The sequence below is a fragment of the Cnephaeus nilssonii genome (genome assembly GCF_951640355.1).
Source record: "Cnephaeus nilssonii genome assembly, chromosome: 17".
NCBI lineage: Eukaryota > Metazoa > Chordata > Mammalia > Chiroptera > Vespertilionidae > Cnephaeus > Cnephaeus nilssonii.
In genome coordinates this window covers 52,672,090-52,694,284 of record NC_137088.1, presented here as the reverse complement: position 1 = coordinate 52,694,284, position 22,195 = coordinate 52,672,090, and the positions used below count along the sequence as shown (strand labels likewise).

General features: G+C 48.1%; 1 pseudogene across 1 annotated transcript; it reads left to right on the top strand.

Moving 5' to 3' along the window:
* The first annotated feature begins 698 nt into the window (after positions 1 to 698).
* LOC307113455 (DNA-(apurinic or apyrimidinic site) endonuclease 2-like) lies at positions 699 to 21,960 on the top strand (annotated as a pseudogene). The gene is made up of 4 exons: positions 699 to 903; positions 15,903 to 16,842; positions 19,715 to 19,781; positions 21,785 to 21,960. The product of its transcript is annotated as a DNA-(apurinic or apyrimidinic site) endonuclease 2-like (transcript).
* The last annotated feature ends 235 nt before the right edge of the window (positions 21,961 to 22,195 follow it).

Genomic DNA, 22,195 nt, shown 5'->3' with positions numbered 1-22,195 from the left:
CCAAACGTCTCCTGCTACCCCACACTGCCTCCAACAGGAGGATTTTGACTTGTATTTTTTTAAAAATGAATTCCAAATAATTTTACGGTTATAGTTGTTCAACCTGTCCTATGGTCACGATTTCATAATTTTTATCTGCACTATGTCCCCCCAAATTAACTAATTAAAGAAAAGTTTGAGCACTTGGCTCTTTATAAAGAAATGTGATTTCAAACGTTTGGAAAAAGTCTTTAAGTTTAGCTTTCTACCAGCTTGATTTATTTTTCTTCCTTTGCTAACCATTAAACTTCACTTCATTAACTTTCCTTTGAATTTTAGTTGAATGCCTATCACTAATCATAATAAAATAATAGAGCAAGTTCAGACAGACTCACTGTCAAGTCAAAGGGTGATGACAAAGTAATTCCTTTGCAGAGTGCTGCTTAGTATTTCTTTGCCACACATATTAAAGACTGGGCTACTGCACTTCAAACATCTCTTATTCTAATTAGTCCAGGAATCCTGAAATCACCTCATTCTATCCACCTCGTTTAGCGGGGTCCTTTGTGGGCAATACAGTCTGGTGTTTAAGACTACAGACCTTAAAATCTGATACACCTGGGTCAGTCAAGTCCTGGTTTTACCATTCTTTCAGAGGTATGACCTTGAGCGAATTATTTAAGTTCCCTGAAGTCTAATTTTCTTATCATTAAAATGAGATGACTGTTGCTGCTACTGCTGCTACTCCCACTAGTACTGCTAATTCTACCACTCATACTGCTACTGCTACCACTAGTACTGCTACTGCTACTCCCACTAGTGCTGCTACTACCACTTGTACTGCTACTGCTGCTACTACCACTAGTACTATTACTGCTACCACTAATACAACTACTGCTACCACTAGTACTGCTACTACCACAGGTACTGCTACTGCTGCTACCCCCACTGGTGCTGCTACTACCACTAGTACTGCTACTGCTCTACCACTAGGGCTACTAGTACTATCACCACGACTATTGCCACTAATACTTCCATTTGTACTGCTACTATCTCTAGTACTGCTACCACTAGCACTGCTGCCACTACTGTAACCCATCCCACTTTTCTTTTGTCATTGTTTCTGTAAATATATCTCTGACTAATATGTAGCTTGTAGATTATAAATATTTCTCTCTTTTCCACATCCAGTGCAGCTAGAGAGCAATCCGGTTCCTGAGTAGGGGCGGCTGGGGATTGAGAAAATGAAAGAGACAGACACAGAGATAGAAGGAAAAAGCTGGGGCCGGGTGGGACAGTTGTCCTCTGATGGAGAGACAGTGACCCAGAGCCGATACAGCACATTTATTTTATACAGCAAAGTACCAGGAAGTTTTACTAAAGCCCAAGACAAAGGAGATTATGTGCATTGTTGTGGCTTCATTGTAATCGTCACTTCTGGGTGGGCCCGAATAATCACATTTGTTCCTGGTGCTTGACTGGATTTAGATAACAAAACCCACCTCCTGGCACCTGAGATGAAGGTCAGGCTGACAACACTCCTGTCTCTGGCAAGGTGTGTTTCCAGGGCATGGCTCTGCCAGGCACCATTGGATTTAGTTGACAATCAGCTCAGGGGCCTTTCCCAGGCACTCTCTATAGTAGATAAACAGCATGTTTGTATAAGAATCCTAACTAACCTCAGAAGATGCAGACTGCAACCTTCAGTCATCCCAGTTTCAGAATATTTGCTGACCTTTAACCATAGAATCAGGACAATGAAGACCAGGATGGCGCACACCATACCAATAAGAATCTCCCATCTTCTCAGGTAACCAGTACTTGAATAAACCTCTTTCCTTTTTCACCACCATCTGTCTCAGGAGTTTGGCTTTCATGATAGCAGGCAGGCGAACTTTGGTTTTGGTTGCACTACCACTAGAACTGCTACCACTAGTACTAGTACTGTTACTACTAGTAGTAATGTATTTATATAAAACCCTAATGCAAATCGACCAAATGGTGGAATGACCAGTCGTTATGAAGCACACTGACCACCAGGGAGCAGACACTCAACACAGGAGCTTCCCCAGCCCACAGGCCCTGACCGGCAGTGGTGATGGGGGGTGGGGCCAGTGAGCGGGCGGCACCAACCCAGCCAAGGTGGGTACAAGTGGGGCCTCGATCACCCCGCCGGTCACCCCAAAGAGGGAGGTGACCAGCAGCAGTGACGGGGGCAGGGCCGGTGAGCGGGTGGCCCCAGGCCAGCCAAGGCAGGTATGAGTGGGGTCCCTGATCACCCCTCTGGTCTCCCCACAGATTGGCCCTGATCACTGGCCAGGCCTAGGGACCTACCCATGCATGAATTTCATGCACCGGGCCTCTAGTATTGCTATAAATATTATCCTTGGGTTGTAGAAGGGTAAACGAGGTAAAGCATGTAAAACACTTTGCATATTCGTTAGCATGTAATTATAGTTAATTATTATTGTTTCCTGGCACTAATCCAAGCTGACTGATATTCTGCTCATTGTTCCAGTGTTCACCAGGTATTTGTATTGAGAATCTACTGTGCACAGAGCACTCTGAAGGATACAGAGTTAATCCTTTCAGTATGTCCATGTGAAATGACTTTACTCTGAAATTCATTCTAAACACTCTTGATGTGCACCTCAACATGCCGGCCCTTGTATCCGGTTTGAGGAAAACAGTGGCAAATAAAACAAAGTCTCTGAACTCCTGAAGCTTATATTCTATTGAAGGAAACAGACAATAAGCAAGTAAACAGAGACACAAGGAGACTGCAGTGACCGTAGAAGGTAAAGCAGGTTTGTGTGTCAGAGAGCATCTGAGGGAGCCACCGGTTGATTTGGCAAAGCCTCCTGCTCCTTGCCCTTTCTGCCTAACCTTTCTAATTGCTTACCTGCCACAGAGCCAGAGCAGACACTTTGGACAAAATGTGGATGTGAGAGGTGCAGGATGGAAGGGGCTTCCATCCAGGCACCATGCTGCCCAGCTTCTCTGGTCTAAGCCACTGTTATCTTGTGTTTTGTCACTCAGAGCCAAGCTCAACAGTGCCCAAAACAATTACGTATTCTCATCGTAGGACTTCTCTGCTTCCAACCTTATCAAATATGGAAGCCTGGAAGAAAAACTCATAAAAGTAGAGAGAATGCCAGAGACTACTAACTAGTAGTAACAATTTAGACTTATTTGTTATGTTTTTTAGTACTTATTAAATAGTAACTGGTGAAGCTTCATTCCTATTCATAAACATCACAATAACTTTATGGAATATTTACCTAAGCCTCATTCAAAGGATTAACAAGCACAATCCCAGTAGTCAAGCAGCTTCTTAAATAAGTGGTTGAGCCGAGATTTAACCCAGGTGTGAATGAGCCCTGAGCCCACTCTTCCCCCGGTGTCTCCAGGGTCAGCAGGAACGTTGAGGAAGTGAACCGAAAAGATCAGAGACCCATGGCACATGATAGAAAAAGTATTACATAAATAGCTTATGACTAAAAGGAGACAAGCCCTGGCCAGTTTCTCAGTGGTTAGAGCATTGGCCTGTGGACTGACGGGGCATGGGTTTGATCCCCGAGGGCCCATACCGGTCAGGGCTCTTGCGGGAGGCAGACAATCGATGTGTCTCTCTTGCATCAGTGTTTCTCTCTCTTTCTCTGTCCTCCCTCCTCCCTCCCTGTCCCTTCCCTCTATCTGAAAATCTATGGGAAAATATCCTTAGGTGAAGATTAAAAAATGATAATAAAAAATAGAAGGAGACAAGAGCAAAAAGAATGATGAAATAAAGAACTGGAGGAAGACCCACCCCCTGGTCCTTTTGGTGGTGTCTAGCTCTATTTTTGTGGCTAGAGGCATCCATATTTGGAAATTTTTATAGAGGGCACTGCCCAGAGCAGGATTTCCTACCTCGGGAGGAAAGCACTCATGCTTTGCTGCATGGCTCTGGCCATATCCTGTCCACTGCCTGTTATTTTTTCAAATAAAGTTTTATTGGCACAAAGCCATTCTCATTCATTTATGTGTTGGCTCTGTCTGCTTTTGCACTATAATCGATGGCAGAGGTGAGTACTTGTGACAGAAACCTTAAAACCATGTTATTTACTATCTGCCCTTTACAGAAACATTTGCCATGCTCTGCTCTGTGGTGTGGCTACAGCTCGGAAAGTTTCCTGGTTAGACGCACCAGCTCACCTCTGCCGTCAATGCTGAAAATCCATTTCCAGGGGGTTTTCTACCTCTGAACATATACATCCAAGGGAAATGCTGAACCTCTGTGTCCTAATGAAAACTTTAATTAAATGCTCAGCAACACCAAGCCTGTCTGCACTCCCCTCCTGTGCATGATCAGGATGCACCACCGGATCTTGTTAGCACACGCTTCTGAACATGCCTGCTACCTCGCTTGCTTTACTACTTTACTGAGTCACAATAAACTAAAGTGAAAGAAAATGGGAGACCTGCAGCGAGGAAGATGGCTTTTAGAACACAACTGGTGCAAAGCGTGAGAAGGGCATCTTGGCTATACTTTTGAACTGGCAGGAAATTGCAGCGGTTCCATTACTGGGGAGTCTGTTCTCACACTCTCCGAGGGGAAACCCAGGGTCTTAATCATCTGGTAATGCACTTGCGTCGAATCTTGCAGATTTGTCAAACGCCAAAAATGAGCCACAGTTTTATCTCTTTTTCTCTTTGGGGCCAGCTCTATTTTTCATCCACAGCACAAGCAACTTCAAATAGAGATGACAGCTGAGAGGGGGAACGATCCTTCTCAAGAACTGAGCTCCGAGTGCGGGCCATGCTGTTTGAGGAAGAATCAGGTGAGATGGCAGGAGCAGAAGGAGCAGCAATATTTAATATTTTTCTGGGCTCCTAACGGGAAGCCACTATGGGGTAAAGTTTGGTTCTGTGCTGGCTCACAGTGGCCACACACACTCTTTGATGCCTGACTCAGTGTAGTCCTTTTCCTGTGTAATTTCAGCCACTTGTCATTTCTGTTTCCTCTTGGCTTCAGCTTCAGGGGGGAAGCTTTCCTGGGGGATGTACAATCAATCTCCTGTGGATTATTCACTGGGTGGATTAGGCAAGGCATGTTTCTAATCTCAGCGGGGCGTCCGCATGCCACCCAGCTTGATCTCAGCAAAACCCTGTTCTGTCATATTTGCTTGGGACTTGAAAGCCACTCTGAATTCCTCCATTCTGGTCTCTGCCTAAGAAAAACAGTGATGTTGGGTGATTAAGAAAAAGACATTAGGAATAAGACAACTTTGCATCTGAACATCAGTTTTGCCTCTTACTGGCTGTGTGGCCTATAGTCAGCTACCTAACTACTCTGAATCTTCGTTTTCTCATTGTTAAAAGGGGGTGGCCATACCCAACCCCAGTCTTGCTGTAAGGTTTAAACAAATGCACATATAAAAAGGACTTATCTCAGGTCCTTAGAATAAATGTTCATAAATGAAGAGTAAAGTTTCCACCTAGAAGCTGTGTAGAAAATAATATCAAAAAAGCAATAGAAATATGATCAAGAAACAGTAACAGGTCACAGAAAAATAAGTAAGTCTCTTACCCATATGAAAAGATGTTTGAGCTCACTTATAATAAGAACTAGGGGCCCAGCACACGAAATCATGTGATACCCAGGACCCAGAGTCCTGTGGCTGGGTGGGACCCAGAAAGAGTCCCACGGCCACTGCTGCCGCCACAGGAGGCGGGACCCAGAATCCCGCCCACTGCCCTGGCAGGACCCAGAAATCCACCTGTGCCTCCGGTCAAGTCCTCCAGAGTCAAGTCCCCGCCCACCCACATGCGACTCGCCATGCACGCAGCCCTGCCCACCCCGCGCAGGCAGCCTCCTGCTGATCAGTCATTACGGCATGATGGCCACAGGCTTTTTATATAATAGATTAGAGGCCTAGTGCATGAAAATCATGCACGGGGGGGGGGGGGGGGGAGGGTCCCCTCAACCCAGCCTGCACCCTCTCCAATCCAGGACCCCTCAGGGGATGTCCAACTGCCGGGGATCGGGCCTAAACTGGCAGTCAGACATCCCTCTCACAATCCAGGACCACTCACTCCTAACTGCTCACCTGCCTGCCTGCCTGATCACCCCCAACTGCCCCTCTCTGCTGGCGTGGTCGCCCCTAACTGCGCGCCCCCCTTGCTGGCCTGGTCGCCCCCAACTGCCCCCCCTGCCAACCTGATCGCCCCATGCAGCCTGCTGTTCAGTCGTTTGGTCGCCCCTCACTAACCCCCCTGCCAGCCTGGTCACTCCATGCAGCCTGCTGTTCAGTTGTTTCATCATCCCTCACTAACCCCCCTGCCAGCCTGGTCACCCCACACAGCCCTCTGTTCAGTTGTTTGGTCGTCCCTCACTAACCCCCCTGCTGGCCTCGTCGCCCCATGCAGCCTGTGTTTGGTTGTCCGTCCAGTTGGCTTTTTATATATTAGGATAATGCAAGTCAAAACTATACAAGGATATCATTTTCACCTATCAAGTTGGCAAAAATCCAGTCCAAAAATTTTACAACATGTTCTGTAATAAATAGCGGAAGTAAGCTCTTTCATGCATTGCTGCCAAGAAAGCAAAATGGTAAGATCCTTTGGGGAGCTAGTTGGCAAATCCTATCAAAATTAAAAATGCATTTACTTTTTTACTCAGCAATTTCACCCCTGAGAATTTTTTTACAGCTACACTTAAACCAGCATGAAGTCAAGTGACAGGTAAATCCCATTACTGTTTGCAGAGTGGTGCGCGTGTGTGAGCGAGAGGCCGGAAACACCCATGTCCATGTGGACGGGCGGATAAATAAATCATGGTGTATTTACATAATATTACACAGCTGTGAAAAAGAGAATGCAGTTCTCCATGCCCTGTGAAAATATCTCAGGGCAGCTAGTACATGAAAATGGCAGGATGCAAAAATAATCTGTACAGTACCCCAATTTCTATGTAAAAGTAGGGGGGAGATAAGAATATATTCATGATGGAAAAAAAGTATGGAGTTTCCTCAAAAAATTAAAAATGGAACTCCCTTTTGACCCAGTGATCCCACTTCTAGGAATGTATCCTAAGAAACCAGAAACACCATTCAGAAAGGATATATGCACCCCTGTGTTCATAGTGCAATTTACAATAGCTAAGATTTGGAAACAGCCTAAGTGCCCATCAGCAGATGAGTGAATAAAAAAGCTGTGGTACAGCTACACAGTGGAATACTACAGGGCATTACAAGAGAAAGAACTCTTATCGTTTGCAACAGCAAGGATGGACCTGGAGAGTATTATGCTACGTGAAATAAGTCAGTTGGAGAAAGTTAAGTATCACATAATCTCACTCATATGTGGAATCCAATGAGCCAAATAAATTGATGATCAAAAATAGACTCAGAGTCATAGAAGCATGAACAGACTGTTGAACCTCAGAGGAAATGCAGGGGAAGGTGGGTAGGAAGAGATCAACCAATGAACTTGTATGCATATATGCATAATCCGTGGACATGGACAATAGGGTGGTGAGGGCCTGGGGGTGGGGCAGTGGAGGACAGGAGCAAGCTGGAAGAGGTTAATGGGGGGAAAGGAGGACCTATGTAATACTTTCAACAATAAAGATTTTTTAAAAAATTTAAAAAGGGAATATATTTATGTTTGTTTATATCTGCACAAAAATTAATGCTAGAAGGCTATACAAATAACAAGAGTGGTTTATGTATAAGAGGCTGAAGACGGGAAATTGGGTAGGTGGGGTCAGGAGTTAGAATAAAACTTCTTTTTTTTATTTCTGAATCATGTGAATATATGACCAACTCAAATACCACAATCAGAATAAAGAGAATATTTAGCATTGCCTAAAATGCATGAATCTCAGAGCAAGCGAGCAGGATGCCAGGCCCTGCAGCTTGGAGCGCCCCTCCATCCCCTTGTCTCTGGGCTTCGGGGTGCGAGGCACCAGCAGTTTGCTCTCCAGATGCTGCGCGTGGTGAGCTGGACCATTAGTGCGGTCCAGAGCCCTCAGCAAGCACTGGTATACGAGGAGCCACCGCTGTACTGCCAGGCCACGGCACGCATTTTGGGCACGCTGGGTGCGGCCATCGGGACAGCAAGGTGACCAGGGACAGGGCCCAGCCTACACCTCCTATTTCAGCTTCAGCCGCAAGCGTAGCAGCTATTAGGGTGTAGCCACCTTGGGTAAGGACAGCACAACTACCCCCATGGCTGCTGAATTAGGCCTGAGTACCTACTTGCCACTCAAAATGGGAACTGGGTTGCTATGGAAACAAGAGGAACTTCGGGCTCTGGATACTGAGGGTTGGGCCCTCCTCATGCCGCACAAGATCTGCACATGGGAAGGGAAGGAGATCTTGACCCTAGTCCACGTGTGCTATCCCCACGCTGGGCCCTGGGAAGCCTGAGCGCTGGCCTTTAAGGTGTGCATCCATCCCTTGCTGCAATCCTGGCCAGAGCCCTCCAGCGGCTTGCAGCCACGTGATCATTCTGAGGACCCAAACACAGCCCCATGTGATCATTCTGGAGACCTGAACACAGCCCCATGTGATCATTCTGTGTGACCCGAACACAGCCCCATGTGATCATTCTGGGGACCCAAACACAGCCCCATGTGATCATTCTGGGAACCCAAACACAGCCCCATGTGATCATTCTGGAGACCCGAACACAGCCCCATGTGATCATTCTGGAGACCTGAACACAGCCCCATGTGATCATTCTGTGTGACCCAAACACAGCCCCATGTGATCATTCTGGGGACCCAAACACAGCCCCATGTGATCATTCTGGGAACCCAAACACAGCCCCATGTGATCATTCTGGAGACCCGAACACAGCCCCATGTGATCATTCTGTGTGACCCGAACACAGCCCCATGTGATCATTCTGGGAACCCAAACACAGCCCCATGTGATCATTCTGGAGACCCAAACACAGCCCCATGTGATCATTCTGTGTGACCCGAACACAGCTCCATGTGATCATTCTGTGTGACCCGAACACAGCCCCATGTGATCATTCTGTGTGACCCAAACACAGCCCCATGTGATCATTCTGAGGACCCAAACACAGCCCCATGTGATCATTCTGTGTGACCCGAACACAGCCCCATGTGATCATTCTGGAGACCTGAACACAGCCACGTGATCATTCTGGGGACCCAAACACAGCCCCATGTGATCATTCTGGAGACCTGAACACAGCCACGTGATCATTCTGGGGACCCAAACACAGCCCCATGTGATCATTCTGTGTGACCCGAACACAGCCCCATGTGATCATTCTGGGAACCCAAACACAGCCCCATGTGATCATTCTGGGGACCCAAACACAGCCCCATGTGATCATTCTGGAGAGCCAAACACAGCCACATGTGATCATGCTGGGGACCCAAACACAGCCCCATGTGATCATTCTGGGGACCCAAACACAGCCCCATGTGATCATTCTGGGAACCCAAACACAGCCCCATGTGATCATTCTGGGAACCCAAACACAGCCCCATGTGATCATGCTGGGGACCCAAACACAGCCCCATGTGATCATTCTAGGAACCCAAACACAGCCCCATGTGATCATTCTGGGGACCCAAACACAGCCCCATGTGATCATTCTGTGTGACCCAAACACAGCCCCATGTGATCATTCTGGAGAGCCAAACACAGCCCCATGTGATCATTCTGGGGACCTGAACACAGCCCCAGCCCCATGTGATCATTCTGGGGACCCAAACACAGCCCCATGTGATCATTCTGAGGATCCAAACACAGCCCCATGTGATCATTCTGTGTGACCCAAACACAGCCCCATGTGATCATTCTGTGTGACCCAAACACAGCCCCATGTGATCATTCTGTGTGACCCGAACACAGCCCCATGTGATCATTCTGTGTGACCCAAACACAGCCCCATGTGATCATTCTGGGAACCCAAACACAGCCCCATGTGATCATTCTGGGAACCCAAACACAGCCCCATGTGATCATGCTGGGGACCCAAACACAGCCCCATGTGATCATTCTGGGGACCCAAACACAGCCCCATGTGATCATTCTGTGTGACCCAAACACAGCCCCATGTGATCATTCTGGGAACCCAAACACAGCCCCATGTGATCATTCTGGGGACCCAAACACAGCCCCATGTGATCATTCTGGAGAGCCAAACACAGCCCCATGTGATCATTCTGGGGACCTGAACACAGCCCCAGCCCCATGTGATCATTCTGGGGACCCAAACACAGCCCCATGTGATCATTCTGAGGATCCAAACACAGCCCCATGTGATCATTCTGTGTGACCTGAACACAGACCCAGCCCCATGTGATCATTCTGGGGACCCAAACACAGCCCCATGTGATCATTCTGGGGACCCAAACACAGCCCCATGTGATCATTCTGGAGACCCGAACACAGCCCCATGTGATCATTCTGTGTGACCCGAACACAGCCCCATGTGATCATTCTGGGAACCCAAACACAGCCCCATGTGATCATTCTGGAGATCCAAACACAGCCCCATGTGATCATTCTGTGTGACCCGAACACAGCCCCATGTGATCATTCTGTGTGACCCGAACACAGCCCCATGTGATTATTCTGTGTGACCCAAACACAGCCCCATGTGATCATTCTGAGGACCCAAACACAGCCCCATGTGATCATTCTGTGTGACCCGAACACAGCCCCATGTGATCATTCTGTGTGACCCGAACACAGCCCCATGTGATCATTCTGGAGACCTGAACACAGCCACGTGATCATTCTGGGGACCCAAACACAGCCCCATGTGATCATTCTGTGTGACCCGAACACAGCCCCATGTGATCATTCTGGGAACCCAAACACAGCCCCATGTGATCATTCTGGGGACCCAAACACAGCCCCATGTGATCATTCTGGAGAGCCAAACACAGCCCCATGTGATCATGCTGGGGACCCAAACACAGCCCCATGTGATCATTCTGGGGACCCAAACACAGCCCCATGTGATCATTCTGGGAACCCAAACACAGCCCCATGTGATCATTCTGGGAACCCAAACACAGCCCCATGTGATCATGCTGGGGACCCAAACACAGCCCCATGTGATCATTCTGGGAACCCAAACACAGCCCCATGTGATCATTCTGGGGACCCAAACACAGCCCCATGTGATCATTCTGTGTGACCCAAACACAGCCCCATGTGATCATTCTGGAGAGCCAAACATAGCCCCATGTGATCATTCTGGGGACCTGAACACAGCCCCAGCCCCATGTGATCATTCTGGGGACCCAAACACAGCCCCATGTGATCATTCTGAGGATCCAAACACAGCCCCATGTGATCATTCTGGAGACCTGAACACAGCCACGTGATCATTCTGGGGACCCAAACACAGCCCCATGTGATCATTCTGTGTGACCCGAACACAGCCCCATGTGATCATTCTGGGAACCCAAACACAGCCCCATGTGATCATTCTGAGGATCCAAACACAGCCCCATGTGATCATTCTGTGTGACCCAAACACAGCCCCATGTGATCATTCTGGGGACCCAAACACAGCCCCATGTGATCATTCTGTGTGACCCGAACACAGCCCCATGTGATCATTCTGGGAACCCAAACACAGCCCCATGTGATCATTCTGGGGACCCAAACACAGCCCCATGTGATCATTCTGGAGAGCCAAACACAGCCCCATGTGATCATTCTGGGGACCCAAACACAGCCCCATGTGATCATTCTGGGAACCCAAACACAGCCCCATGTGATCATTCTGGGAACCCAAACACAGCCCCATGTGATCATGCTGGGGACCCAAACACAGCCCCATGTGATCATTCTGGAGAGCCAAACACAGCCCCATGTGATCATTCTGGGGAACCAAACACAGCCCCATGTGATCATTCTGGGGAACCAAACACAGCCCCATGTGATCATTCTGTGTGACCCAAACACAGCCCCATGTGATCATTCTGGAGAGCCAAACACAGCCCCATGTGATCATTCTGTGTGACCCAAACACAGCCCCATGTGATCATGCTGGGGACCCAAACACAGCCCCATGTGATCATTCTGGGAACCTGAACACAGCCCCAGCCCCATGTGATCATTCTGAGGATCCAAACACAGCCCCATGTGATCATTCTGTGTGACCCGAACACAGCCCCATGTGATCATTCTGAGGACCCAAACACAGCCCCATGTGATCATTCTGTGTGACCCGAACACAGCCCCATGTGATCATTCTGTGTGACCCAAACACAGCCCCATGTGATCATTCTGGGAACCCAAACACAGCCCCATGTGATCATTCTGGGAACCCAAACACAGCCCCATGTGATCATGCTGGGGACCCAAACACAGCCCCATGTGATCATTCTGGGGAACCAAACACAGCCCCATGTGATCATTCTGGAGACCCGAACACAGCCCCATGTGATCATTCTGTGTGACCCGAACACAGCCCCATGTGATCATTCTGAGGACCCAAACACAGCCCCATGTGATCATTCTGTGTGACCCGAACACAGCCCCATGTGATCATTCTGTGTGACCCAAACACAGCCCCATGTGATCATTCTGGGAACCCAAACACAGCCCCATGTGATCATTCTGGGAACCCAAACACAGCCCCATGTGATCATGCTGGGGACCCAAACACAGCCCCATGTGATCATTCTGTGTGACCCGAACACAGCCCCATGTGATCATTCTGTGTGACCCGAACACAGCCCCATGTGATCATTCTGTGTGACCCAAACACAGCCCCATGTGATCATTCTGTGTGACCCGAACACAGCCCCATGTGATCATTCTGTGTGACCCAAACACAGCCCCATGTGATCATTCTGGGAACCCAAACACAGCCCCATGTGATCATTCTGGGAACCCAAACACAGCCCCATGTGATCATGCTGGGGACCCAAACACAGCCCCATGTGATCATTCTGGGGAACCAAACACAGCCCCATGTGATCATTCTGTGTGACCCGAACACAGCCCCATGTGATCATTCTGAGGACCCAAACACAGCCCCATGTGATCATTCTGTGTGACCCGAACACAGCCCCATGTGATCATTCTGTGTGACCCAAACACAGCCCCATGTGATCATTCTGTGTGACCCAAACACAGCCCCATGTGATCATTCTGGGAACCCAAACACAGCCCCATGTGATCATTCTGGGGACCCAAACACAGCCCCATGTGATCATTCTGGAGAGCCAAACACAGCCCCATGTGATCATTCTGGGGACCTGAACACAGCCCCATGTGATCATTCTGGGGACCTGAACACAGCCCCAGCCCCATGTGATCATTCTGGGGACCCAAACACAGCCCCATGTGATCATTCTGAGGATCCAAACACAGCCCCATGTGATCATTCTGTGTGACCTGAACACAGCCCCAGCCCCATGTGATCATTCTGGGGACCCAAACACAGCCCCATGTGATCATTCTGGGGACCCAAACACAGCCCCATGTGATCATTCTGTGTGACCTGAACACAGCCCCATGTGATCATTCTGGAGACCCAAACACAGCCCCATGTGATCATTCTGGAGACCCGAACACAGCCCCATATGATCATTCTGGAGACCCAAACACCGCCCTTGCCCCATTGATCACTGGGATGCAGGCGACCTGGCAAGGCTCCACTAGGCCCCTGACGCCACTCCTGACTGTGGTTGGGTTCAGCCACCCAACCAATGCTGTTTTGTTGTTTTGTTTGTTTGTTTGCCCAGGGGCAGCTTCCTTCATGGAGAAATAGAGCTTAGTCGGAAATACTATTCTCAAAGCACTGAGGGTTGGTTATTCATTCAATAGACATCACTGCCCCTACCTTTGGCCTGGCCCTGCGTCACAGACTGGGGACCAGTCACCACCCAGTTCTGGCTCTGGGCCCCTCAGAGCTCTCTTCGTGGTGGGCTATGGACACATGACAGCCCCTCATAGAACAGTGTCTTCAGGGCTGAGGCAGAGGTGGCAGCGCCAGCAGCTGGGGAGTCAGAAGTGGCACTCCTGGGCCCTCAGGAGAGGCATCTGGAATGTGTGAATCTTCAAAGGTGAGAGGAGTAGAGCTTCGGGGCGAGGGGAGCAAAGCACTCTAGCATGAGAAAAGGCTGCAGGTGGAGAGTTCGCCTGATGTGCATAGCGAGCTGCGAGTCCTGTTCTTATTAGGGGTGACCTGGGAAGGGAGGCGAGGGGCCGGAGATGGCTGCTTTGGGAGCCAGATTTCAAAGGCCTTGAACATCACATTGCCTTGCTCACTTCCTAACACACTATGTCTCCTGCTCACGAACCTTCAATGCCTCCCTCTTACCTCTGGCTTTCCAGGCCTGGCTTTCCAGGCTCTTTCTGGTCTGTGCCCAGCCTCTGTTTTAGTCCTCAGTCCCCCTACACACTGTCCACTCTTGCCAGGTCATCTTCTCTCTGCCATTGAAAAGTAATTTTGATTTTGGCTTTTCTCACTATACCCTGAATTGGTGGGCATCCCCTCCCTTCTGTCTTTTTTCTTGCATGAACCTCTCATTTCTGAGTCCCTCTAGGCCAATGGTTCTCAAAACCCGACAGCACATTAGAACAAGGAGCTTTTGCAAAATATCAATACCTTGACCAATTAAATCAGAAACCGTTGGGTGTGGGCCAGGGTAGCAGTACGTTTCAAAAGCTCCCAGGCTGACTTTATTGTACAGTCAGGTTTGAGAGCCGCTGCCCTGCAGGCCAGTTTCCCTCCTGGGGTAGGGGGGATGTCAGTAACTTATGCTGGCATAGCTCAGCGCTGGGCTTGGCTCAAGAAGGTCCTCTAGGAAGATCCCTTGATTAGTTTGCGGAAGAGCCACGTAAACACGTAAGCTCCCACCTAGAAAATGAGCAGAAATGAGATAACGGTGGTGGGGAAGAGGGTGTACACTGCAAAGTATGAGCCTTCTGTCCCTCCCGACCTTGTTCCTCGGCAGACATTCATTCAGACTGTTCTCTCTGCTTCTGGTGACAGTGTCACGTACCTTTCTGCCTTCTCTCCTAGGTTCAGCGCTATCCTAGATCTAAGTGCACCTCCTACCTCCTTTCTTCCAGGAAAAGAGAACTGATAGTACCGGGTCACATGACAAACACTGTCCAAAGTAGCAGGATATGCCCACTTCCCACAGGACCAGCTTTTCTAGTCTTCTCGTCTCCCAAAATGTCACCATCGTCCTCTGGGTTGCTCTTCTCAGAGCCTAGAAATAGTTCGTATTGTCCTTCTTCCCTTCCCACCCTTCCCACATTCAATTGCTCAGGAAGTCCTGTAGAGTCTAGCTCCACATCACCTCTTCATTCCATTTTTCTCTGTCTCCTCTGGTACTCCCTTAGCCTAAGCGGCCTTCATCTCCTTGCATGAACTACAGTGGTCATCTCCTGCTGCTACTCTGGCCCCCAGTTTGGCCTCCCCGCAGGGTTCCCTCCCTCCACAGGCCCATCACAGCCTCTGCCTGGGTTACTGCTGCTCAGCCTTTACTTTTCAGCTCCCGATCACTTCCTAAAAGTCTCATTGATCCCAAGAACCAGCTCAGGTCCCCATGTTGTCCCTAGCATCCTATCTGGCATGTCATCAGTGTTCTTTGAACATTCGTTGCATTGAGTCAGTGGGATGGTCAGTGAGGGCTTTGACACAAGATAACCCAAATAGCCAGCAGTCTTCTTAATGCTGGGCCCAGCCCTGCTTTCTAGAGGCAGCCACCTTTAGCTTCCTATTTCACATGCTTTTGGTGAGCAATTCTAAGAACTGCTTTGATTACACAAACAACAAAGCAGGAAGGATGGACATGGAATCCCAGCTCTGCCAGAGCTGGGCTGTGACCTTGAGCAGTAGTTTTTGGAGCAAACACATTTTCTTGTCTAAAATGAAGCAGCTGGTCTAAGTCCCTTCCTGTTCCTGGCTTCTAGCTCTGCCTCTCCCTTCACCACCACCCCAGGAATGCTTTCAAGAGGACCCAGGATACAAGTGGATGACGGCCTGGTCAGTAACCTGGATTGCCGGGCTGGGTCCCACACAGGCCTCTAGTGATACCTACGGCTGCCTCCACCCACAGCAGGAGGGGCCTTCACCGTTGGCACCTGCCATCTGAACTATGGCTCCCAGATTACCTGTGTGCTGGGGACAGGACCCTGGTCCTAGACACCTCCCAGGCCTTCTTCCTGCTGCCAGAGGTGATGGGCTCTGACCATTGCCCCGTGGGTGCAGTCTTGAGTATGTCGACACCTCTGTGCCAGCAAACAGTGCCCACCTCTTTGCCCCCACTTCCTCCCTGAGTTGTCAGGCACTCAGCTCGAGGTCCTGCACTTCCAGTTCATCTCCAACAAGAGCCTTTGTCCAAGCAGTCAGCGCTGAGCTCAGCAATAAATCCAGGGACAGATGTGCCAAAACAAAGCCCGTGTGCGCTCAACCAGGGCTCCGCCTAGTCAGGCTGGCTCCAGCAGAGGCCAAAAACCAGATGAGCTACTTCCAGCCATCCCCAAGCTTCTCCCAATTTGGAGCTTCCTAGCCTGTGTGCCCTTGTCACTCCAAAGACCCCAGAAGATGAGGTGGTGGGCGAAGACGTTGAGGGGCAGGCCAAGCCTTCAGAGGCCAAGGGTGAGAAGGAGGCAAGGACCTCACTCTGGAAGTCTGTGCTGGGGTCCCCTTGCCCATGACCCTCTGCAGGGGCCACAGGGAGCCATGTGTGATATGAACTGTGAAGAAGCCAGGACCCAACCAAGGCCGCCACTTGTACATGTGTTCCAGGCCTGGGGTCCTTCCACAGACCCCTCGTCCCGCGGCAACTTCCTCCTCTGGAGCAGGCCCAGCTGGGCCCACCCAGTCAGGGAGGTCTGCCTGGTCAGCGCTGTACGAGAGCTGAGGCCAGCACTGCCCTTCACTGCCACGTCCTCCCCCAAGGCTTCTTCCCTCCCCTCCCCACCCCTTCTCCTCCTTCACCTTCCTCAGGACCCTTCTGTTTCCTCCTTCTCTTCCTCCTCTAGGGCCTCCCTCCCCTCTCTTCCTGCCTGGCTCCTCCTTGGGGAGCTGCTTCCGCCTTAGTTCTGCAGCCAGTCCCACCCACTTCCCACCTTCCTGTGAGAAGTACACAGGAACCAGTTGCTCCAGGCACTGGAAACCCTTTCCTTCCTTGCTGGGAAGTGTATCTGTGCCTCAATGAAGTCTGTGTTTTTGTTTTACTGCAAAATAAAAGAATAAAAAAACCTCTTTCGTTTTGAACATATTTCTGGTGTCACGCTGGGTTATAAACCTTGAGGACAGGGCATGGCCTATGCGGCACTGTAACCAGGGAGCCAGGCGTGTGTCCTACTCTCAGCCAGGGAATTAAATGCATACTTTTTACTGAACCAACGAATAAAGGAATGAGCTTGTTGCTTTCAAGTACAAAGGGAATGATCATTAGCTGACTATCAAAAACTATCGAAGAACCAAGCGATGATGAAAACAGTGACATTTTCCTTTTTAAAATGGGAAATAGGAAGTCGACCACTGAATTAAGAGCTCAATGACCTAAAAGGGGAAAAGGAAAACTGAATGTATTCCTTCTGTGAACGCTATGGGATACTTTAATCTAGCTTCCTTTGAGGGATTTACATGTGAGACTGAAGCCCAGCGGCGCTCCCTCAATGGGCTGAGAAGGAGCTACTCCCCCATCCCATCAAACCAGGTTTCTCCACAGCATGGTCCACTCTTTCCTCATGACCAAGCAATCCCTGGAGAATGGGGGGAAATCACACAGACAGATGACTGGTGAAATGACTTCTATGCCAAGAAGCCAATAACCATGTGTTCATCCACAATATCACTTCCCGGATCCACAACAATTTACCCAAAAATGCTACCTTCCTCATGGCGGCGTGCCTGATTTAGAGATTGGCATCTGTTTCAGATAAAGGGTCCGAGTGGAACAACCATCTATGTTCTGACCAAACAGAGGAATCATTTCATAAATCACTGTCAACCTGTCAGACATCTCACACGGAATTTCTTTTAAATCCAGACAGTTTTCTTTTCCTCAGAGCTTGTCCTGCATGTTGTTATCAAGACCACGAAAATAAATGCATACTTCAAGCTTTTAAAAGACTCCAAAATAGCAATACTAATCAGTCTTTTTCTCTCTCATTTTACCCTATAATAAGACCCTTTTAGCCCTGGCCTCGGTGGCTCAGTTGGCTGGAGCATCGTCCCATACACATGCGGGAGCAACTGATCGATGTTTCTCTTTCATATCGACATGTCTCCCTCTCTTTCTTCCTCTTTCTAAAATCAATTTTATAAATGTTTTTGGGAGGAAATATTTAATAGCCAATGTCCTCAGAGAGCCTCGAGCTCAGGAATTTGCAAACGAATGGAACTGACTTGGTCACTCACTGTTCGCTTGCCCAGAGCAGACATTACTCACTGACCAGTTCCTTCCCACTGAGCTTGCGTGGGTTCCTGTTGTTTGTCTCAGCCCAGGTCCCAGGTGAGCTCTAAAAGGAGCAGCGATGAACATGCAGGATGGCAGAGCCCGATCCGATCACTTTTAAGACAACAGAGCTGAGCTGCAGCGGGAAAGAGACGTGGCCGTGGTCACACAGTGCGACAGGGATGCTCCTGAGCATATCCCTAAGCACGGATCCTCAATCCTGTCCTTTCTCTCCACCAACACATGGCTTGCGTTCAGAAAGCCAAGTATGAGTTGTTGAGTATGTGTGATTTTTCTTGTGTTTTTCAACAGTTATTTCTTTTTCCTTAAAAAAAAAAATCCTTGCATACCAAAATAATCCCAATTAACTGTTTTTCAAATAAAGAATTTACTAATCATTCCAATATAAATGATTCAGAAGTTCCTAGCAGGCTGCTGCTCTAAATATCATTTTGTTTTAGTAATAATCTCCTTTTCCCATAAAATATGCACCCTCCTGAGTGAAGAAGGGGTAATTGTTATTAAGCAGGAAATTACTTTTCATCTGGGCTGACACAGGGCTGTGGGATGAGCTTGGATGCGTGGACAAGACCTTCCCCCAAGCTGCACAAGGTAAAGCCGCCGTGGCACTTTAATCAATCCATTACCGTGTTTATTAAATTTCACCTGGGCTTTATTTTTTCCTTTTGCTTCAGCAAAGTTTCTGAGAATTATAGGACGCCAGAACCAGACGGGCCCTTCCTTTCATCCCATTAGACAAGTATGAGAAAGCAGAGGAGTCCTGGACATGATTTGCCCGGGGTAACACAGCGAGGGCCCAGCTCTCATAATTCTAAGCTCCTTCCCACTCCGCACCCCACAACCCCAACATCAAAATGAGCATCCAAAACATCCTGAGCTCACTAATCAATGCTTCACACACCTTTATGTGCATGTGAATCAACCTGGGATCCCACGAAAACAGATCCACATTACGAAGGTCTGGGGGTGGGGGGGGCCTGCAATGCTGCATCTCTAACTGCTCCCCAGAGGCGCCAGGCGCGGATGCCTGGCCAGTGTGTTTAGTGCAGAGAACCGGCTGCGTCTAGTAGAGAATCTTCACTGGATCCCAGACTAACCAGCCTCACGTGGTTACGGTGTCAGTTGGGTCATCTCAGGTTGTTAAACGCTGGGATGCAGGTTCCGCGATAAGGAAGGCTTACACTCACGGGAGAAGCTGGCCCGTTAACCAAATTGATGAGATACAGGAGGAAGCAAATTCATCTCCCACTGCTGTCTTCAGATCTTCTCTCCTGGGTTTTCTCTCCTGCCCAGGTCAATGCCGAGGGTGGATCCCATGGCGTGTTCGGGAACATTCCAGTATTCACCATCTCATTTGGAGGTACTGAAATAGCCAGGGCAGTTTTAACGTCAGAACTTCCATTTCTCGTCCAATTCCAGCTTTTCTCCCCAGGAGTGTAGACATAACCTCAGGTGGGAAAGCAGAGTGATTTTATTTCTTTCCTTGCCGGGCCTCCAGTTCTAACCAGTCTTGGCTACTTCTGGACGGCACAGAGTTGGGGCGGGGAGAAGGAGAGTTTACGGAGGGGACCGTGGCCAGTGAACTGGTGACACAAAATCTCCAACACTGGCTCCTTCGCTTTGGGGCAGTTTTGTGTTCTTTAGAGACTCTTCCTCCCTCACTCCCCAGAGGCGGGTTCTTTAAAGAGGTTCAGACAGGCTATCAGCGCCAGTGGCACCCACTGTCGTGACTCACAGCCCACTCTCCATCTTTGCAGGAGGGACTGCCTCTCACCTTAGGGCTCTTCCCTGCCTCTGCGCCCCAACTCCAGGAAAAACCAGTCAAGCCCTCCAAAAACATCTTCATTATGCTCCACTAGGTGACGTTTTACCTTTTTAAAATCTCATGGCCCTGGTCAGTTTGGCTCGGACAGCACGTCGGCATGCGGACTGAAGGGTCCCGGGTTCAATTTCAGTCAAGGGCACATGCCCGGGTTGCGGGCTCGATCCGCAGTAGGGGGCCTACAGAAGGCAGCCGATCAATGATTCTCTCTCATCATTGATTTTTCTATCTCTCTCTCCCTCTCCCTTCCTCTCTGAAATCAATAAAAGTACATTTTTTTAAAAAATGTCATGAAAAACTATATAATATAGAATATTAATCTATTGGTCTTAAATCCCTAGAGGTGTATATTTTAGGCAAAGCATGTTTCCTGAGTACAGAATGGTTATATATTTCTAATAAATGGCTGCTAATCCTCCTGGCATAAAGGTTGGATAGATAGAATTGAATGTTTCTTCGATTCAGTTCATTATAGCAATTGAGCACCTGCCAATTTCTAGACACATTGCTTGAAGAGTTAACACCCTAAAATTCCTATGAATTAATGATAAAAGCACTATTGGAATCTCAGTAACATTTTAATTTTTTCCATGAAAAATGTATTATATAGAACATTAATCTTATGGTCCATTCATGTCGTATTATACTGACTTATGTATTATTATAGAAAGAAGTCTATAATACATTTAGCAAAAAAAGTTTGTAGAACAGACTATATACAGTATGTATATATATATATATATATCATTTGTAAGAGTATAAGCTATAATGTTAAAAAATAATGATTCTGATTATGGAAGAGTTTTGCTTACTAATTTATTCTTTCCTGTATTCCTGATTTTTTTAAAAACTATATAATACATTTATAATCAGAAAAAAATGTTAAGAAACAAATAATGATGTCATGGAATTAAACCCCCAGTTTTTTCCTTCATGGGTCTCTTTGTGACAACCTGCAGCATGCTACATTAGCCTCCCCAACGGAAATCATATATGAGCTGCAGGTAAAGTTTTATTATAGTAATAATATTTTACTCAGTCTTTTACATCCAAAAGATTATCATTTACATTCTTCCCCCTCCCCCAAGTCTTTGAAATCCTCTGTGTATTTTACACAACACATATCAATGTAGCTATTGGCTGGTGTATTGGACAGTATGGTTTTACATATGCACTTGCTGTTGTTCTGATAAATAAGAGGATAGCCAATTATGTTTTGGGTACCCTTCTACTTGCTTCTATAGATCAAGCAATAGTAAAATCACTAAAACACACACAAAATCAAAAGAAAGACATGCCCAAGAGTTAACAGCAGTTGTTTTTGAAGAGCTTTTGGTTTACTGGTTTTTAATTTCTAAAGTTGTTGGATTCTATTAAAATGGTTGTGTATTATATCAATAATCTTGCAAAGACAGTTGTTGGGTTTTTGTTTGTTTAAAGACACTGTGGCTCTAAGGGTTCCTTTCCCTAAAAAAAAACACACTTTGGGTGGACCCCTACCGCTCACCCTTATCTCTACTTTCATTCTCTCGTGTTGACAGGAGGGGTCAAAGTCAGCACCTGCGGGAACTACAGACTGGCTGTTCCTGGAAGGAGTGGCACTGAGGCTGCGATAAAAGGTCACAGGTATCAGAGCTCACGGACTGCGCCCCGAGACCATGACCAGGATTATTATCAAGCTTCTCTGAATAATCAGCCACAGATCTCAAACGTCTGATTCACCCTAAAGAGCTACTCCTCTCTTTTACTTATTTATTTATTTTCCTGTGGTAGTACCACACAGGAGACAGTTTAATTGACTGGTGGTACGGACTACGGTCAGCTAGAGGGACAGGCTACAAGGCAGATCTCACAGCACAGTGTAACAGGTGAGCCTGGGTTCCTGTCTCTGGGCTTCCGTCTCCTCAGCTGTAAGGTAGAGATAATAATATGCAACTTACTTCATACGATTG